General features: G+C 37.6%; 1 protein-coding gene across 2 annotated transcripts in view; it reads left to right on the top strand.

The window, feature by feature from the left end:
• The window catches only part of RASSF8 (Ras association domain family member 8), a 122,470-nt gene that overhangs the window by 27,503 nt on the left and 74,867 nt on the right, over positions 1–20,100 (top strand). For both annotated transcript variants that reach the window (XM_033222630.1, XM_033222628.1), the window contains exon 2: positions 8,604–8,697. The gene's annotated coding sequence lies outside the window, so the exon portion shown is untranslated. The remainder of the gene's footprint in view (positions 1–8,603; positions 8,698–20,100) is intronic.

Genomic DNA, 20,100 nt, shown 5'->3' with positions numbered 1-20,100 from the left:
CATACAAGGTGGATGACCTCACATATCTTGGTCCACTGGACTATCAAGACTTGTAGATTCTCATCCGGCCACTGCACTCCAGTCCCGGCGACAGAGCGAGACTCCGCCTCAAAAAAAAAAAAAAAAAAAAAAAACTTGTAGATTCTCTGTGCCCTTTTGGGAGCTATGATGTGCAGACTGCTCCCAGCTTTCAAGCCCTTCAAGAGCAGCTTACGTCTTCTTAGAGCACCTCTTTTGGCTGCTCCTCTTAACCCAGTTTCCCTCTAAATTGTGTAGGGACTAGACATTCATTGACTCCTTCATGTGTTTCTTGTAGTCTTACCTATTCTTTCCAGTGGCCATTGGCTTCTTATAACCCTGACAAGGTTCCTGGTTACGTACTGACTGCTGTCTCTCTCTTCTTTTGCTGCCTCTTCTCTTTGCTTTAATTTCCTTTCTTTATCCTCTTCTCCCCTCTTATGGATTCATACACAGTGTCACTTGCGTATTTCTACCATTTTTTTGTAACTTGGGGCAGGATTGAACTTTTTTTTTTTTTTTTTCCAATGGAGTTTTGCTCGTCGCCCAGGCTGGAGTGCAATGACGCCATCTCAGCTCACCACAACCTCACCTCCCGGATTCAAGTGATCTTCTGTCTCAGCCTCCCAAGTAGCTGGGCTTATAGGCATGCACCACCATGCCCAGCTAATTTTGTATTTTTAGTAAAGACAGGATTTCTCCATGCTGATAAGGCTGGTCTCGAACTCCCAACGCACCGAAGTGATCCGCCCACCTCGGCCTCCCAAAGTGCTGGGATTACAGGCGTGAGCCACGATGCTTGGCCCAGAATTGAACTCTTGACTTTTGGAGCTGTTGCTAGGCAGTGAGTGTTCATGATATGAACTGACCAAAATCCACAGTACATCTTGTGAGCTATACAATCATGCCTCTTAGCTTTCTTTTGACTAGCCTGGAGCCAAATTGAACGTTATTAACACAGCATTATAACCAATATATGCTTTCATCAAGAGGAAAGAGTATACCAAAATTGAGCCAAAAACTGGGATGCTGTAATTCTGCACTAAGGCAGGAAATGATAAGGTTTCAGAAACAGGTAAAGTATAATCTGCACAAGTGCCTGATTTAAGTCGTGTTTAAACCTAAAGATAATTTTTTCTTCAACTTGAAGTGGCTTTATTGTTTATGCTTTTCTTTGAATTGAAATAAGGACAGTATTCAGAATTAACATACATTATGCAATAGGTCAATTTAGGAAATTAAATAGTTGTTTAAAACATACTTGAACATACCACATATTGTATTCATTTTCTATCCAACAGTAGAATGTTATTCACTTTCTATATTTTTTTGCCTTTTAAATTCTATGCAAAAATTTCTACCAGCTCTTGTTTTAAAAAGAGAATGAAGGTCATTGTTGCTTGAAATTAATTTTTTTAAATTATTTATTTATTTATTTATTATTTTTTGAGATGGAGTCTCACTCTGTCACCCAGGCTGGAGTGCAATGGCACAATCTCGGCTCACTGCAACCTCCGCCTCCTGGGTTCAAGCGACTCTCCTACCTCAGCCTCCCAAGTAGCTGGGACTACAGGCATGCGCCACCATGCCCGGCTAATTTTTCTTTTTGTATTTTTAGTAGAGACGAGGTTTCACCATGCTGACTAGGCTGGTGTTGAACTCCTGACCTCATGATCCACCTGCCTTTGCCTCCCAAAGTGCTGGGATTACAGGCGTGAACCACCATGCCCGGTCGAAATTAATGTTATTTTTTAAAAAATGAATTCCTTCCTAGCAGTTGAGCTTACTTTTTTTAGTAGGCTCTTTTTAAGATAACTTTTTTTGAGACCATAAAGGGAACAAAATGGGAAAAAGTATAAAACATCAGTGCAGACAGCCTTCAACTCAAAACTGTCAGGTCTTTAAAAGCAATCTTGAAACTTTTCTTGTTGTCTGGTAGCAGTATTATTGAACAGATGGTTAATTCACACAATAAGCTGGATAATCAAATCCGATCAGCTAAGATGGGGTTAACTAGAGCAATCTGTAGTATTTAGAAAAAATTCCAGGGTAATTGGGGAATGGTGACTGCAATCATTATTTGGGATTCATTTCTGTTAGTACAAAAATACAACTTAAAGTCACAATTTGTTTTAATAAAAATGTTTTTCTTTTATTTAGAAAATAGCCCTCGCCCCATCACTAAACAGTCATTTCTTGTAGGGGAGAAGAAAAGAGATTTGTATCAGCCACCTGCACGGCCAGTCCAGGAAATAGTATGTCAAATTCCTGCTTTATCAGGAACCCGTCCTGGCCTTCCTCTGGTCCTCATTTATTGAGTTTGCCAGATCTTGTGCTAGGTGGTGGGACCATAAAGAAGAAATGGGATGGGATTCCATGGTACAGTAGGGAAATGGGTCTAAACAAGTAACACAAAACAATGTGGAAACCTCACAAGAATTCCTGTAGTATGTTTAGAGAAACTGTATCTCCTGGAGGATGGTTCACAGCATCTGTTTAATTACCTTTGTAATTGTCTTCACTTAAGTTAAAAACTAGTTAGCTTTTTTGAATTTTTCTTGATTTTAGAAAGCATCTCTGAGGGATATGCCTATCTTGCCGGAATTCTTCTGCAAATTCACTGTGCGTCCAACAGAGCCTTGTACTTACCAAGTGATAGTAAAGACAGATTTATGATGTCTCCTTTGCAGAATGATTCTACTTGTCTATTCTTCAGGTTTCTTTCCCTCCCAACATTTCTGCCTGTGGGAATATTTTCTCCTAAAACTAAGGCCCAACCATAAGTTTTCTTACAATCACTGGGTCACACCCACAGCCATGTTGTTCTTTTCTCGGGGCTTCCTTGGTGTAAACCTTTAATATGTCCTGATTTCACATTTTCTGATGTGTGTTTTACAGTGAAACACAGCTTCTACTACTAATGTGGTTTATATTTGTCTTTTAATCTATAGACATTTAACAGTGTCTTTCTTTCCCCCCACTCCTCTCTTTCTAATTCAAATTGGAATAATAGAAGACACCTAAATAATATGATGAATACTTATCAAAACTCCGAAGTTGGTTTTCTGAAAAAAGCTCTCTGTTATGTGAGATATTGAAGTGTTATCCAGGAGAAGAAGACTTTATTCAAATAGTCATCTTATAGCTTGTCTACTAAAGTTGATGAAATTCGTTTTCCAAACTGGTTTAAACAAAAATGATTACTTAGCTATTTAAAACACAATTGATCATATCTCTTTCTTATCTCTTCTCGTCTGCCACTCTTCTGATTTCTTGCATAATATTTAATAACAAATCATAAGACTAACAAGGATGCATTTCAATTCCTTGTGGTTTATGGATCAGTTTATTAGGTCAAGGGTGGGGTGGGGCAGGGGGGTGGGAGGAAGTATGGTAGAGAGTACAAACATTTGCTAAGAGCAGCACAGGATGGGTGAATTTACCCAGTGTAGGAGTCTGGCAGAAGTTTTAAAATGAAGTACATCTGAATTCAAATCAGGGCTCTGCCTTTACTAACCACCTGAACCTGGGAAGGTACTAAATCTGAAATCTTAGTTTCTTCATGTGCAAAATGGAGACTAGGATTGACCTTCACAAGGTTGTGAACAGTGAACTGGGCATAGAGTAGTGCCTGGCACTTATTTGTTGAGTGCCTATTATTACTTTTTAATGTCAGGAACTGCATCCTGATCAAGTCACCTAATCTTAACCTCAACTTTGTATAACCTGTATAATGGGAATATTGACATATTAATGTGAAAAAGCTAAAAAAAATTACAGCCATATATAAGCATAAAGGGCCTATTTCATGAAGGCTTCCTGGATATCCTCCAGCCATTAGTGATTTCTCTTGTATGAACTGTGCTGTAGCTTTTTTCCAAGTCTCTTTAGTGTTTATCAAACATTTATTTGATACTATTGTTACTATACATTAGTTACATTTCACAAATATTGTAGTTAGTGGAATGAAACCCATATCTTCATCTTTGTAATCCCTGTAGTATTTTAAATATGATAAGAGCTTGGTAAAGGTTTATTATATAAATAAGTTTGATATTACCGTTGCTCTCTGTTTTGCAAGCTAATATAGCTTAATAGTATCGTAATGGATTTATTTCCACATAATATCTACCTTATTGCTTCTGTGATCATCTTATTAACCTTTCACAGGGACTGTGTAAAACCTAAGATACCTTCCTTACTAACATTGTGTCTTGCTGTTAGCAGAACTGAATTATATGTGGAGATGTGTGTCTATGTATTTTGATGACAAGGCAAAAAAAAACCACCTTAAATGTTCCCACTATTTTATTGGACAACAAAAATTTAGGAGTAGTTTAGAATTCCATAATATTTATAGTTTATTTTGTGGATGCACAGGGATATCACCTATGAAAATGTGCTACCATAGTTTATTTGTAGTTGAATATTTAGAATTTCAAATGGGTTTTCTCTTTTCAATAAAAAGAAATGTGCTTTTAAAAAAAAAACAAAAAACAAAAAACCCACACACACAAGAACATTTTGGGAATCTTGGAATCACAGAGTAGAGAGTAGCTGGTTTCCTCCAAAACTTCTAGACTTTTTATCTGACCTATAATACTTAAATAACCAGAGCAATAAACGCTTCTCATTTTTACAGTGGTAGAAATGTCAGTATTGTCTATTGATTATCTCTCCTAGTGGGCCTAGTTTGAAGGAAGAGAACACACGCAACAGTTAATCAGCAGTCATTAAAAAACATCTACAAGGAAATGAAGGGTTTGCATTCTTCTGTTGTTTAAAAAAAAAAAAAGCAGAGCCTCTTGGAAACTGGAATTTATTTTGCTCTTGAGTTATTCTTGAGCATTCTATTTTGCTTGTGTTTAGTGTTTAGGAATTGCAATAACCTGATATTGTGTTAACATCAATAACTTCTATTTGCATTACTATAAACTATTTAATTTAATTACTTGTTACTGCATAGCAAGTTGCCCCATGCCTAGAGACCTAACTTCTTCTTTTCTTTTTTTTTTTTTTTTTAAACTCTCACCTCGTTTCTTTGGATCAGGGATCCAGGAATGGCTTGGGTGAATGGTTTTGATTCTGGATCTTTAATAAGATTGCAACCCAGGTGTCAGTCCATTTTGTATGTAGCCTACATGAAGGTTTGATCGGGGCTGGAAAATCCACTTCCAAGGTGGTTCACTCACATGCTTCGCAAATTTGCGCAGGTTGTTGGCGGGAGGGCTCAGCTCCTCACCATATGGATGTCTCCATAGGGCTGCTTGAATGTCTGACTTATATCAGGACAGGTGATCGAAGAGAGCAAGATGGAAGCTACCATATCTTTATGACATCATTCCACAATATCCTATGGGCTGTCCAGGTTACCTCTGTTCATTGTAGGAGAAGAATACACAGGGTGTGAAAACCATTGGGGGCCATTATGGAAGCTAGCTACCAAAATAAAAGAATGCTGCTTAATCCTTAGCACATTTTTATAAGTGTCCAATTAATGTTTGAATCACCTTAAGTTTTACCAAAAATAATATAATTATTGGTGGGGCTTCCCCAATTTTTATCCTCTTCTTTTCCCCACAATTACATGTTGGCGTTCATTGATTTATGGTCATTTCAAGTATAATAGATACCTGTTTTTCAGACATGTGGTAACAGGAGTATTATATCTAGGTAAAAGGAATTATTTAGGTAAGCAGGACTTTCACTGAGGATAAGCTCAGAACCACTGTACAATCTGCTGCCATTCTGTAAAACCCTCTGAATTCATCAAGCCTTCAGCAGATATTTATCGAGCCCCACTTACATGCTAGGCATCGAGAATGCAGTTGTCAGTGCAGAGTGTCTCTGCCCTCAAGAAGAGGCAAACATTTCAAATAGTTATTGAAGATCATGGGCTCTGAAGTCAATTTGCTTGAGTTCAGTTCTTGCCTCTCCTGTTTAGCTGTATGACCCTGGGCGGTTATTTAACCTTTTGATTCTTTTCTAATTATTCACTTATTACAGATTACTTGCCTCATAGGGTTGTTGTGAGGATTAGATGAACAGTACCAGTGAGTACTAAGTGTCAGCCACTTGAGAATACCTGGAGTGACTAGTTTTGATAAGGGAGTGATGAGGTCATACTTGAGTGGAGTCTTGGAGAGTGAGTTGGAGTTTGGCCAGCATAAAAATTTGGTAAGGCCTGTACCTGGGATGCCAACTTGAAGGACAGGCGGGGAAACTGAAGTGGGGTGAGGCTGTGTATGCCACGTGGTGGCTTCAGGGGAGACACTGGAGATGGGCCTGGACAGCCGCAGGAAGGGATGCGAAGGGGCTCGTGGAAAAAACGCAATGCATGCAGTTTCCTGAGACCATCTTCACTTAAGCCTCTTGTTTCTCACTGCCTTCCTAGTACTCCCACACCTGCCAGAGCTCATGTTTGCATTTGTGATTAGGAACATTTTGTCACTGCAGTTACCTGACAAACAAAAGAAGGTTGAACTTTTTTGTGGAGACTTTCAAAAGCAGTAGGATGGTAGGATTGGATCTTCACCAGTGACCTGGTGAAGAGTGAACAATGGGCTGAGTAGTTAGGAGGTTGTAGGAGTCGACAGGAGCTGGGGAGGGGGTGCAGGTTCACAAGAGCCCAAGCCCTGACTTTTGTCAAGCTTGGCATTTCCCGGAGACATCCTGAGCACATTACATTCCCAGGGTACCACAGAACTGCTCCTGCTGCCTGTACCGCTCATCTCATCTCAAAGTGAATTTTGCAATTATAAAAATCTAAGGAGAGATTTTAATCTCTGCATATATATTAGTGTCAGTTTGAATTACATATGAGAGAATAAGCACCATAATCTTTTTGGCCTTTAAATCTCTGGCTCTAGTGACAACCTTATTTTATGGACAAAGATGATAACAATTATATGTCAGTTTTTGAAACTCATTCTCAGCTATCCACTTCCCACCCTCAAAAGTTTTTCTTGAAAACACAACTAAAAAGAGAGATGAGGCTTTACTGAAGAAAAGTTGGTTAGGAAGAGATTTTGATTTAGGTGAATAAGAATACTTTTGACAACCAGGCTAGACTCCAGACAGCTCCCAGGCCCAAGGATGGGAATTAGGGTGGTTGTTAGTCCATTTAGCCTCTTCTCACTTGGTTTTGAATTTGCCACCCAGTCCTCTTTCCCAGCAGGATTGACCTTTCATTGCTTTTTGGATGACACCCTCCACAGACAGGCTCTTTTGCCAAATCCTGTCACCCTCAGATGTGTGTATTTCTTTTAGCTTCTTTAGGAGGTAGGTAGGTAGGTAGGTCTACTTGAAGCCAGAAGACTCTAACCCAATATCTGGTATAAGATGTAGTAGAAATTCTGTGATATCTAGCTAGCTTAAACCTATATATTTTTATTAGGAAAAAAAATTAATGTGACTGCTACCTTCTTTTTAAGATTTGGAAGCGGGCACTGATGCACCTTTGTGTTACAACTGTAGCACTATGTAAAAAATAATCAGGAAGCCATTGGCATTTTTATAACAACTATTAAGTTATATGAAGTGTGAATGTAGTAACCAGCTTTGGAGACAAAGTCTTCATTCAGGGATATAGCAGCTGTGCAGGGAGAGCCCAGCTATGAAAGGGGAAACTTTGGACTAACTTCTCCCTTCCTCAGTGGTGTTTGAAATGTGTATATTTTCTTACATTTGCATCAGATTTGGGGTCTGCCAGCTCTTTCTCCTTGTGCTCTAATTTGATATTTCATATTATTTCATGACTAAGAAATTTAAGGATTTTAACATTTGGGGGTGGCATTTTCTATTCATAATAAAAGTAGTTTCATGTCTGGATAGATTTATAAAAAAATGGTTGATGGAAGCTGGTCTTGTTGCTAAAGTAAATCTTTCTATAAATAAATGCAGAAACATCTGTGAAGGGCATAGTCTGAATGTGGCAGACATATGAATTGCATCAATTCCCATCTTGTGGCCAAGATTTCTTCCTTGGGCTTTCTTTATAGCTAATGTTGTGGCAAAGTTTCACATTCTCACAGCATTAGGCAATAAAATGGTCAAAAGAAACGGTGCCAAGTTACCCTCTTTCTTAGGTTAGTCAGTAGTAGGAATTTGTACTCACCAAGGAGAAGTGCAGTGTATTTTTTGTTTTTATTTTTTAGGACCTGAGAGATCGCCTTCAACTTCAATTTTAGCCCTGGCCTTAGGCAATTTTTCCAAATGTAAAACTGCTTTCAAGAAATTAGTGTGGTATCATAGGGAGCTGGGGTCAGTAGAAAAAGAAGACACAAAGTCTCTCCTAGAACTCCATGGGCCAATCAAATGACCTTTTATAGAAACAACTGAAATTCCTTTTTCAAAAGCACAAAAATGCTAATTGAAACCAAACCAAACAAACCCACCCCACAAGAACTGCAATTCAAATAGCTAAGGGGGAAGAGTGGGGACAGGGGAGGAAAATTCTTGGGAAAATTATTTGAAGCCATGTACTTGTATTTTGCTCTTTGGTGATTGTATGTTAAAATGGAATGATTTAGTATTTTTAAGATAAAAATTAGCCAGGACTGTAAGAACCCTGTGTACTTTTGCAGGTGCCTGTGTAGATCCTCCTAGAATACCTGTGTGGTGCTGTCCTTCCTCAAGACTACCTCGTTCTCACTGGCTGGGAGACTCCTGCGTGCTGAGGTGAGTGGTGCTGAGGTGTACTCCTTACATACATTACATCCTAGAAGAGTAGCACTTTCAGTGGCTTTTAAAAAAAATCTTTCAAAATTTAGGGAGACTTTCATAGGTCATGTTCATTAGTAAACTCTTAAGAATCATCATTTGTAAGCCCTTTATTTAGAGAAGGACTAAGTATAGTTGGTGATGGTGTCTGTTGCCACTGCAGTATAATTCCTAGGTCCAAATTTGGGTCGACACTAAAAGTATCATAAAACATGCCTTAGGTTTCAAGTTTGGAGTCTGAAGCAAAATATTTCAAAGCTGTGTGTCACCACTCTTGGGCTTTCTGAGCATTGTTCTATTAATGCTATAAATTGGCAACCTCTTTTAAGCAGAGAAGTATTTCTCATAGTGAAAGGCTAGAAAATCTTGATGGCTAACTAGTTTTTCAGACTTTTCTCTGTGATAATCTTGGTTAAGTCTGGAAAATCCTATAGCTTGTGTTTCCATTTCTTTAATAATGTCTATTATTGGCTTCATTAAGTCAAGGGGGGCATAAAAATCTCCTTGGGAGAGGATATTCAACTAAATTACGTCTCAGTTTTAGTATGTTTGCTGTATGTCATCTCTTGTCCCTTGAGCATTTAAATTACTTATTGGTCCCAGGAGGGAAAATAATTTGACCTTGTTTGTAATGGGTAAATCACTTATGAATAAATTGTTCACACTTTACAGGTGAATGAACTCTGTGAGGGCACCAGCCAGCGTGCTGTCTCATAAATTCCTTAATCTCTCATTTGCAAAAGTTATGTGCGTGCGTTTTTAACTAGATGCTGGATCTTGAAGGTCTCACATAAACTGATTTCCCCCTGAAATAAAAAACTAACTTCACAGCTTTCTAATAATTGCTAGATTATATGGGGAGACTGGACTCCTAAAACCACAAATCCATATCCTCACCAGTTCAGTTTCCCTTTTGTAGACCCTGGTATGTTGCTTACAGCATTAGCAAAAACCATGACTAGAAGGCCACAAATGTTGAGAGTCAAAAGATAGCATGGTTCTAATGAGGCAATTTTGTTCTATCCACGTGAGAGTCAAAAAGGCCTATTCAGACCCTATGTTTAAGGCCCTGCCATTTGTAATATGGCCTAAAAAGGAAAAGCATAAGAAAAAAGAAATGTACTATGTGGTACAATTGACTAAAGTTCTCTCTGATAGTCACTTAAATTTTAGTTTTGGCTACCATTACTGATGAAGCTGTGCAATAAAGCTTTCTTTTATACATTAATTATTTTTTATGAAGGAGAATCTATGTGTAAGTTATACCAACAGGAACTGTGGTTGAGGCTTAATGTTTGGGGATTTTGTGTATTTGGGTTTGAACATTTTAGTTGTTTTGTTCCTCTGGATCACTAGTAGTTATCCACTAATACAGGTGGGGATTTTATGAGTTGCTTGGAGTTTGCTGCTGAAGAATTTTCATTTTTTGCGGGTTCTTCTCAAACACTCAATAGTCTCTAGGTCAGCAGCCTTTAATTTTGATCCTTGATTTACAGAGCAAAGAGACTCCTTTAGCTTACTGATTTGTTTCCCTTTTTTGAATGAAGTGTTATTTTAAAATGTTGTAAATAAATGAAGGGTCTGCCTAGCATTGAGGTATATTTATATCTGAAACTTAGAAAACGTGTTTGCCTGTGGAGGCTACTGAACCCAGTTTACAGGAGAGGGACTTCCCTAAACCTTTCTGAATGAAACATCCAATTCTAGTCGTGTTAACTTGGATGGGCAGCAAAACCAGCTTTGAAGTCTCAGAATTGCTACACTGTAAAACTGTGTTAATTTTTTTTCATGGAGCTAGTTAAAATTGTTAATTTTTTGCAATCAGTATCTTTCTACTGACTCACATTTTTTTCATAACGATGCAGCTTCTCTTGAGCCATTTTTCTTTTAGAGCAATGTGAGAATAATTTACAGTTTATCACAAGTTTGTTATGCTGTGTGAAAAGAAACTTTAAAGCTCATATTTTGTGTAAAAAGACAGATTGGGTAAAACAATAAGTTTTACAGATTATGTATTTGCTTCTCTTTCTGTTCTAGATAGGACTGTAATCTTCCCTCATCCCCTCTTTCTAGTACCTTCCCATAAGATGCATTAGTGAAAGGAAAATAATGATAAACAGGACTTAGTTCTATAATAGTTCAAAACTGCCTTGCAAGTAATTATCCAGTTTCTGGAATGAAACATATGGTAGTAATGTACTGTGCCTCTGGTAATGGAAAGTAGTTTAAAAATACTCTCAATATTTTATATTTTAAAGGGTATGTGTATGTATGTGTATGTGAGTGTGTGTATTTTCAGGTTTTTCTATCCCGTGTAGATTTAATGGAATTATTTTTATATGCTTATACCTGTTTTTACAGGTTTAGATAGGGGCATTTTTGAATAAAACTTGTAATGAGGTGTTTATTGTTGTTACAGATAATTTGTGCATGCAAGTTTTAGAAGGTTTGAAATGATCTTGCAGAGAAAACTACTTGATAGGAGGGGGTGTGACATTTTCTGTAGTTTAAGTTGTCATAGTAACCTGCATCAAGACGCATACTTGGAATCCAGGCCTGAAGAATTTCAGTGACAATAAACATTCCAATTGCATTCATCATCCCTTTTTTGGCCAAGAAAGGAGCCATCCATTGTGACCTAATTATTTTATTTCTGTTTTTAGAAGATGAGTAACAATTTGCATGTTTCAGCGCTTTGAAACTTCCCGAGTAGAAAAAAAATGAAAAGTTCAGCTGTTTATATTTGAGATTGACATTTTCTGATAATGTATCGCGAACTAGTTATTTCAGATTTTGAGATAGGTTTGGCATGATGATTACCTAATGAAATATGAAACAAACAGGATTTGATACTGATTGAAGAAATTGCCATATCCATTGGTTAATGTGCAAGTCTAATATTAAGAATATTGGAATTTGGTTTTTATGAAGCTCTGACTTGAGAATGTTTTGACTTCCCTATTATCAGTTTGCTAATATTTTTATGTTATGGCGTTTTGTACTGCAGTCTTAATACAAATATATTTTAGTAAAAAGAATGAGGCATCATTTTTATTAGTGGAGTCAGCTTACTTTGAGAAATTCGTATCCAGACATCATTTTTAGGTGTCCTATCTTTCACAAAGGACTGTAGAATATTGTTTCTGAAGAGAAAGCTTTTTTTTTTTTCTTTTTTTGAGATAGAGTCTCACTCTTGTTGCCCAGGCTGGAGTGCAGCAGCCCGATCTCGGCTCACCGCAACCTCCGCCTCCTAGGCTCAAGCGATTCTCCTGCCTCAACCTCCCAAGTAGCTGGGATTACAGGCATACACCACCACACCTGGCTAATTTTGTATTTTTAGTAGAGATGGGGTTACACCATGTTGACCAGCATGGTCTCGATCTCTTGACCTCGTAATCTGCCCGCCTCAGCCTCCGAAAGTGCTGGGATTACAGGCATGAGCCACTGCGCCTGGGGAGGAAGCTTTTCTTAAGATTTGATTCTCTCTTGCCTTCTGCAAGATGTTGATTGCTAGCCAAGGTTATTCGAAGTTAAAAATTCTCAAACAAAGAACACTAGGAGAAATAGGGTGATAAGAGTGAGTATGTGTGGGCATGTATGTGTGTCCATTCATTTAAGGAAACTTGGAAAATAAATAGGGAGAGTTCATGGCTAGTCTAATTAATAAAAAGAAAATCAGAAATCTGTTTACTGGGAAAATGTGAAGGAAAATAACTTCACTCCTGTCAATGTTTAGAGATATTTACTGTTAATATTTTATGGGAAGTATCTATAATTTTGTAAACAACATTCAGGTCAAACTCAGCCGAAGTACTAACATGGTGAATTTGACCTAAAATTGTATTAGAATTAGCAACATACTTGCTGTTATCAGTACTCTCTAAAGTAGCACTGATGGGCCAGACATAGTGGCTAACACCTGTAATCCCAGCATTTTGGGAGGCTGAGGCAGGAGGATCACTTGAGTTCAGGAGTTCAAGACCCTGTCTCTGCAAAAAAATTATAAAAAACCAGCTGGGCACAGTAATTGCAACCTGTAGTTCCAGCTACTCCGGAGGCTGAGGTGGGAGGATTATACCACTGCACTCCACCCTGGGTGACAGAGAGAACTGTTGAAAAGGAGACTAAAAATTATTTGCAGATAATAAAAAGTTCCCAAGGCAATCAACTAAAATGGAGTTTAGTAGGGTTCCACTATAAGTCATGTAAATATCATGATCTTTTGTGTATGATAACCAGTTTAAAAATATGAGGAAAAAAAAGCCCGTTTATAGTTACAACACAAAATATGCCAGGGATTAAACTTGGTAAGAAACGCAAATGGCCTGTAGAAAGGAAACTAGTAAACTTGGCTCTGAAGATGATGAGGAGACTCATGATTCTGGATAGGAAGATAATTCTTTAGTTTTAGTATTTTATATTGATTTGTAAGTTAAATATAACTCCAAGCAAAATCTCAGGAATTTCTCATAGATCAGTGATTCTGAATTGTTTTACATTTTTATAGAATATATAAGAGCCAAGAAATGTTTATACAGTAAACAAGAATAATGAAGGGAAAGTTGTAATGCTAGATATTAATTTGAAAATGGTATGATGTTGATAAAATAGACAAATACTTGGAGCAGAATGGAAAGCTCAGAAGAACGTTGTATTGATAAAAGTGCCACTGCAAATAATGAATGTAAAAATGTAGTAACGCATATACTAGAAAAGAGTGTATATGAATATCTGAGCTTGGGCTTGGGAGAAAGAATGTACTAAAACATAGACGCAAAGGTTAAAATAGAACAATTCATATGTGTAATGATATTAAAAATTAAAATAATTTAATTTTGCTTATATCAAATCACAAAAAGGCAGTCACCTGGTGAAAATATTCAAGTCGTGTATTCAGATTTTTTCTTTATATAATATGTAATAACATTATAATATTAATATGTAATTACATTGGTAACATACAGTCATCTGTCATTTAACAGGAATACACATTGAGAAATGTGTCTTTAGGTGATTGTTGTTGAGGTGTGAATATTATAGAGTGTACTTCTACAAACCTGGATGGTATAGCCTCCTACACACCCAGGCTGTATGATAGCCCATGGCTCCTAGGCCACAAACCTTTACAGCATGTGACTGTACTAAATACTCTACGCAATTGTAATACAGTGGTAGATATTTGTGTGTCTAAACATATCTAAACATAGAAAAGGTATGGTAAAAATACAGTTTAAAAGATTTAAAAGTGGTACACCTGTATGGGGTATTGCCTAGAATGGAACTTGCAGGTCTGGAAGTTGCCCTGGGTGAGGCAGTAAGTGAGTGTTTAGTGAATGTGAGGGCCTAGAACATTATTGCACTCTTCTGTAGACTTTGTAAACACCATGTACTTAAGCTGCACATTTATTTTAAAATGTCTTTCTTTTTTTTTTTTTTTTCTTTTTTTTGAGACTAGGGTCTCTGTCACCCAGACTGGAGTGCAGTGGCATTGTCACAGCTCACTGAAGCCTTGACCTCCTGGGCTCAAGTGATCCGCCTGCTTCAACCTATCAAGTAGCTGGGACTACAAGTGCATTTCACCACGCCCAGCTAATTTTTAATGTTTTAAAAGTACATTCTACCTTACCCAGCTAATTTTTAATTTTTTTTTTTTTTGTAGAAACAAGGTCTCACTATGTTGCCCAGGCTGGTGTTGAAATCCTGGGCTCAAGCAATCCACCTTCCTCAGCCTCCCGAAGAGGTGGGATAACAGGCCTATTTTTAATTTTTAAAAATCAAAAATTTTTATCCACTGTGCCCTGCCTATTAATAATTTTTATTCTTTAATATGAAATTAACCTTAGCTTACTATGTAACTTTTTTACTTTATGAACTTTTAAATTTTAACTTTTTGATTCTTTTGTAATAACACTTAGCTTAAAATACAAATGCATCGTACAGCTGTGCAAATGTTTTATTTATATTCCTGTTCTATAAGCTTTTTCCTATTTTTAAAATTATTTCTTTTCAAACTTTCTTGTTAAAAACTAAGACACAAACACACATTTTAGCCTAGGCCTACACAGGGTCAAGATTACCAATATCACTTTTCACCTCCACATCTTGTATTGGAAGGTCTTCAGGGGCCATAACACCCATAGAGCTGTCATCGCCTATGATAACAATGCCTTCTTCTGGAATATGTCCTGAAGGACCTGCCTGAGGTTTTTACAGTTAACTTTAAAAAAAAAAAAAAAAGGTAGAAATACCCTTTAAAGTATGGATTAAGGGTATAGTAAATACACAAACTGGAAACATAGTCATTTATTATCATTTTCAAATATTATGCATTGTACATAATTGTCAGTGCTATTGTCTTCCAAGACTGGCAGTGCAATGAGTTTGCTTACACCAGCATCACCAGAGACACTTGAGTAATGAATGCATTGTACTGCAATGCTATAATGGCTACGCCATCACTAGGCCAATAGGAATTTTTCAGATCCAGTGTAATCTAATGGGGCTATATGTGGTCCGTCATTGACTAAAACATTGTTATGCAGTGCATGACTGTATGACATAGTATATAATTACAATATATAACAAATAGAGTTGGTCGGGCACAGTGGCTCATGCCTGTAATCCCAGCACTTTGGAAGGCCAAGGCGGGTAGATCACCAGCCTGGCCAACATGGCAAAACCCTGTGTCTAGTAAAAATACAAAAATTAGCTGGGCATGGTGGCGGGCACGTATAATCCCAGCTAATTGGGAGGCTGAGGCAGGAGAATTGCTTGAACCGGCTGGGTGGAGGGTACAGTGAGCTGAGATTGCATCACTGCACTCCAGCCTGGGTGAAAGAGCGAAACTCAGTCTCAAAAACAAACAAAAACCAAATAGAGTTAATACCCGTATTATATAAAAAATTATTGGCCAGGCGCAGTGGTTCACGCCTGTAATCCCAGCACTTTGGGAGGCCAAGTCGGGTGGATCACGAGGTCAGGAGATTGAGACCAGCCTGACCAACATGGTGAAACCCCATCTCTACTAAAAATACAAAAAATTAACTGAGTGTGGTGGTGTGCACCTGTAATTTCAGCTACTCAGAAGGCTGAGGCAGGAGAATCACTTGAACCCTGGAGGTGGAGGTTGCAGTGAGCAGAGATCATGCCATTGCACTCCAGCCTGAGCAACAGAGCGAAACTCTGTCTCAAAAAAAAAAAAAAAATCAGTACTTAATTTAAAAAATTTATTTGTGACCCTTAGTGGACATTTTAAAAAAGAATACACATTGATGTAGGCTTAATGATTTGTTCATTTTTAATACTTAACAAAAAATATATATTTAGCACATTATATTATTGAAGATTCAAAAACATATACATGACACAAATATAAATAACCTATACATAAATGGAACTCATTCATTTAGAATTGATTTTTATATGTGGTGACAGATAGGGGTCCAATTTCATTCATCTACATTTGGTTAATTTCCCAGCACCATATATTGAAGAGGGTGTCCTTTACCCGTGTATGTCCTTGTTGGCTTTGTCAAAGATTAGCTGGCTGCAAATATGTGGCTTTACTTCTGGGTTCTCTATTCTGTTCCATTGATCTGTGTGTCTGGTTTTATACCAGTACCATGCTGTTTTGGTTACTATGACTTTGTAGTATGTTTTGAAGTCAGTTAATGTGATGCCTTCAGCTTTGTTCTTTTTACTGAGGATTACTTTAGCTATTTAAGCTCTTCCTTGGTTACAGAAGAGTTTTAGGATTGTTTTTTCTAGTTCTGTGAAAAATGATGTTGGTGTTTCTATAGGGATTGCACTGACTCTGTAGATTGCTTTGGGCAGTATGAGCATTTTAATGATAATAATTCTTCCCATCCATGAGCATGGGATGTTTTTGTTTGGGTCATCCTCAGTTTTTATAGTTTTCCTCATAGAGATCTTTCACCTCCTTGGTTAAATTTATTTCTAGGTATTTTGTTTTCTTGCTATTGTACATGAGGTTTGGCTTCTTGATTTCTTCTTCAGTTCAATCATTATTGATGTGTAGAAACACTCTTTGTTTTTATACAATGATTTTGTATCCTGTAACTTCATGAATCATTTATCAAGTCTGAAGAGATTTTTGGTGGAGTCTTTAGGTTTTTCTAGATATAAGGTAATATCAGCAAATAGGATAAGTTGGCTTCCCCTTTTGTAATTTTTTAATTTGTCCTTTTATTTCTTTTTTTCTTTTTTATTATTTTTTTGAGACAGAGTCTTGCTCTGTCATCCAGGCTAGAGTGCAGTGGCACACTCAGAGCTTACTGCAGTCTCGGCCTCTGGGGCTCAAGCAATCCTCCTACCTCAGACTCCTGAGTATCTGGCACCACAGGGGCGTGCCACCACACCTGGCTAATTTTTGTATTTTTTGCAGAGACGGGGTTCTGCCATGTTGCCCAGCTAGTCTTGAACTCCTGAGGTCAAGCTCTCCACCTGCCTTGGCCTCCCAAAGTGCTGGGATTACAGTTGTGAGCCACCATGCACACCCTTGGATGTATTTTATTTATTTCTCTTGCCTTATTTCTCTGGCTAGAACCTCCAGTATTATGTTGAATAGGAGTGGTGAAAGTAGGCATCCTTGTCTTGTTCCAGTTTCTGGGAGAAAATGCTTTCAATTTTCCTCATTTAGTATGATGTTAGCTGTGGGTTTATAGTACATGACCATTATTAATTTTAGCATGTTGTATTATTGCAGATTCAAAAACATATACATGACACACATATAAATAACATATACATAAATGTAACTCATTCATCTATAGTTGATTTTTATATATGGTGACAGGGATCCAGTTTCATTCATCTACGTTCAGCTATTTAATTTCTCAGCACCATATATTGAAGAGTGTGTCCTTTCCCCATGTATGGTGTGTTCCTTCTGTGCCTAGTTTGTTGATGTTTTTATCATGAAGGGATATTAAATTTTATCAAATGCTGTTTCTGTGTCTATTGAGATGATCATATGGTTTTTATCCTTGATTCTGTTTAGGTGATGTATTACATTTGTTGATTTGCATATGTTGAACCATCCTTGCATGCCTGATATAAAACCCATTTGATCATAATGGATTATCTTTTTGATGTGCTGCTGAGTTCAGTGGGCTCATGTGTAGTTGAGGATTTTCGCATCTGTGTTCATCAGGGATATTGCAGACCTCTGTAATTCCCAGTTTTGGCAGTGGGAGAAGTAAGATAAGAATGCGCATACAGTGCGACTAGAAGGCAGACTGTTATGCAGCCAATAAAAGAGTTTATCTACCTGCTTATCTATAGATTTTTTTAAACTCTTCAATGAAATGTAAAAATGATAACCTGAAAAGTGACAATATCAGGACATAATATATTATAACCTTTAAAAAAAGAAACAAAAACTGTTGGGTGCGGTGGCTCATGCCTGTAATCCCAACACTTTGGGAGGCCGAGGCGAGCGGATCACTTGAGGTCAGGAGTTCGAGACCAGCCTGACCAACATAGAGAAACCCCGTCTTTACTAAAAAATATGTAATTAGCCGAGCGTCATGGCGCATACCTCTAATCCCAGCTACTCGGGAGGCTGAGGCAGGAAAATCACTTGAACCTGGGAGGCAGAGGTTGTGGTGAGCCAAGAGCGTGCCATTGCACTCCAGCCTGGGCAATAAGAGTGAAATTCAGTCTCAAAAAAAATAAAATAAAATAAAACTATATGGGGGGATAAAAACCTAGGAGAAAACATACTACAGTGTTAATGATGATTTTCTCCAAGTGGTAGAACTATAGGAAAATAATTACTGTGTTCATTTAAAACACAGATTATGTAAAGCAAGTATGTACCATATTAATAATCAGAAATTTTAATACAGATTATATTTTTTAAAAAATCTAAATGTTGACCTGATGTCTGTGATTTCATTATATGCCTTTAAAAATACATATGTATTTACAGTAAAAAATACATTTTCCATAAGGATAAATGTATCAAGGGGCCAGGTGTGGTAGCTCATGCATGTAATCCTAACACTTTAGGAGGCTGAGGTGAGAGGATCACTTGAGCCCAGGAGTTTGAGACCAGCCTGGGCAACATGACAAAACCCTCACTCTACAAAAAATACAAAAATTAGCCAGGTGTGGTGGTGTATGCCTGTAGTCCCGGCTACTGGGGAGGCTAGGATGAAAGGATTGCTTAAGCCTGGGAGGTCAAGGCTGCAGTGAGCTGTGATTGCACCTCTACACTCAAGACTGGGTGACAGACTGAGACCCTGTCTCAAACGTAAAAACAAAACTTCTTGAGCCTAGACTATACACAGAATTGAATAACAAGGGGCATGTCACAGTCTCTAGGCAGGGCTGAATATACTGAACTCCTGAGCTGTTATTAATGAATGATTTGACTGAGATGTATGCCTACATTATCAGTATCATGCTTCCTGGAGGTGTGGTGCTCAGCATCTCTGGGAATGAGAAAGAGCAGTGTGTTCCTGTCTTAGTCTGCAGTTGACCCTTGCACGCAACATGGGGGTTAGGGAGTGCCAGTCTCCTATGGAGTCAGAACTCTGCGTATAACTCTTGACTACCCCAGAACTTAACTACCGATAGCCTATTGTTGACCAGAAGGCTTACCAATAACATACACAGTCAATTAACACATATTGTATGGTATATGTATTATATAGTGTATTTGTACAATAAAGTAAGAGAAAAGACAGTGTTATTAGGAAAATCATAAGGAAGAGAAAATGTATTTACTATACAGTAAGTGGAAGTAGATCATCAGAAAGGTCTTCATGTTGAGTAGGCTGAGGAAGAGGAGGAGGAGGAAGGGGAGCTCTTCTGACATGACATGTCTGGTACCTTCTACTTTTCTGAAATTCTGGAAAGTAGGTTTTTAGCACAATCAAAGTATGAGTCATTGTATAAATTGTTTATTGAAAAAAAGTAATACAATAAGTGAAAGGTATAAAATGAGGTGGTTCATACTTACAATCCCAGCACTTTGGGAGGCCAAGGCAGAAGGATAATCTGAGGTCGTGGGTTTGAGGCCAGTCTGGGAAATAAAGGGAGACCTTGTCTTTACAAAGTTAAAAAAAAATGAAAGTTATGAAATGAAAAATAAGATTTCCTTTTTTCTCATTGTTTTTCCTCTATCCAAAGGTAATCATTATTAGCAGTTTCTTGGTTTTCTCTGCAGAAAAAGAAATGTGTACATATAGCGTGTGTATTTATGTCTTTTTAGATTTTTACGGATGGGGTGTGTGTGTGTGTGTGTGTGTGTTACACTAGGTTTTTGTTTTGTTTTGTTTTACAGATTAATTTGTTTAATTGCCACATTAATCTTAAAGGCAGATATGATTACTA

Source organism: Trachypithecus francoisi, unplaced genomic scaffold, assembly GCF_009764315.1.
Source record: "Trachypithecus francoisi isolate TF-2019V2 unplaced genomic scaffold, Tfra_2.0 Lachesis_group11, whole genome shotgun sequence".
Taxonomy (NCBI): Eukaryota; Metazoa; Chordata; class Mammalia; order Primates; family Cercopithecidae; genus Trachypithecus; species Trachypithecus francoisi.
This window is presented reverse-complemented; position numbering and strand designations above follow the sequence as displayed.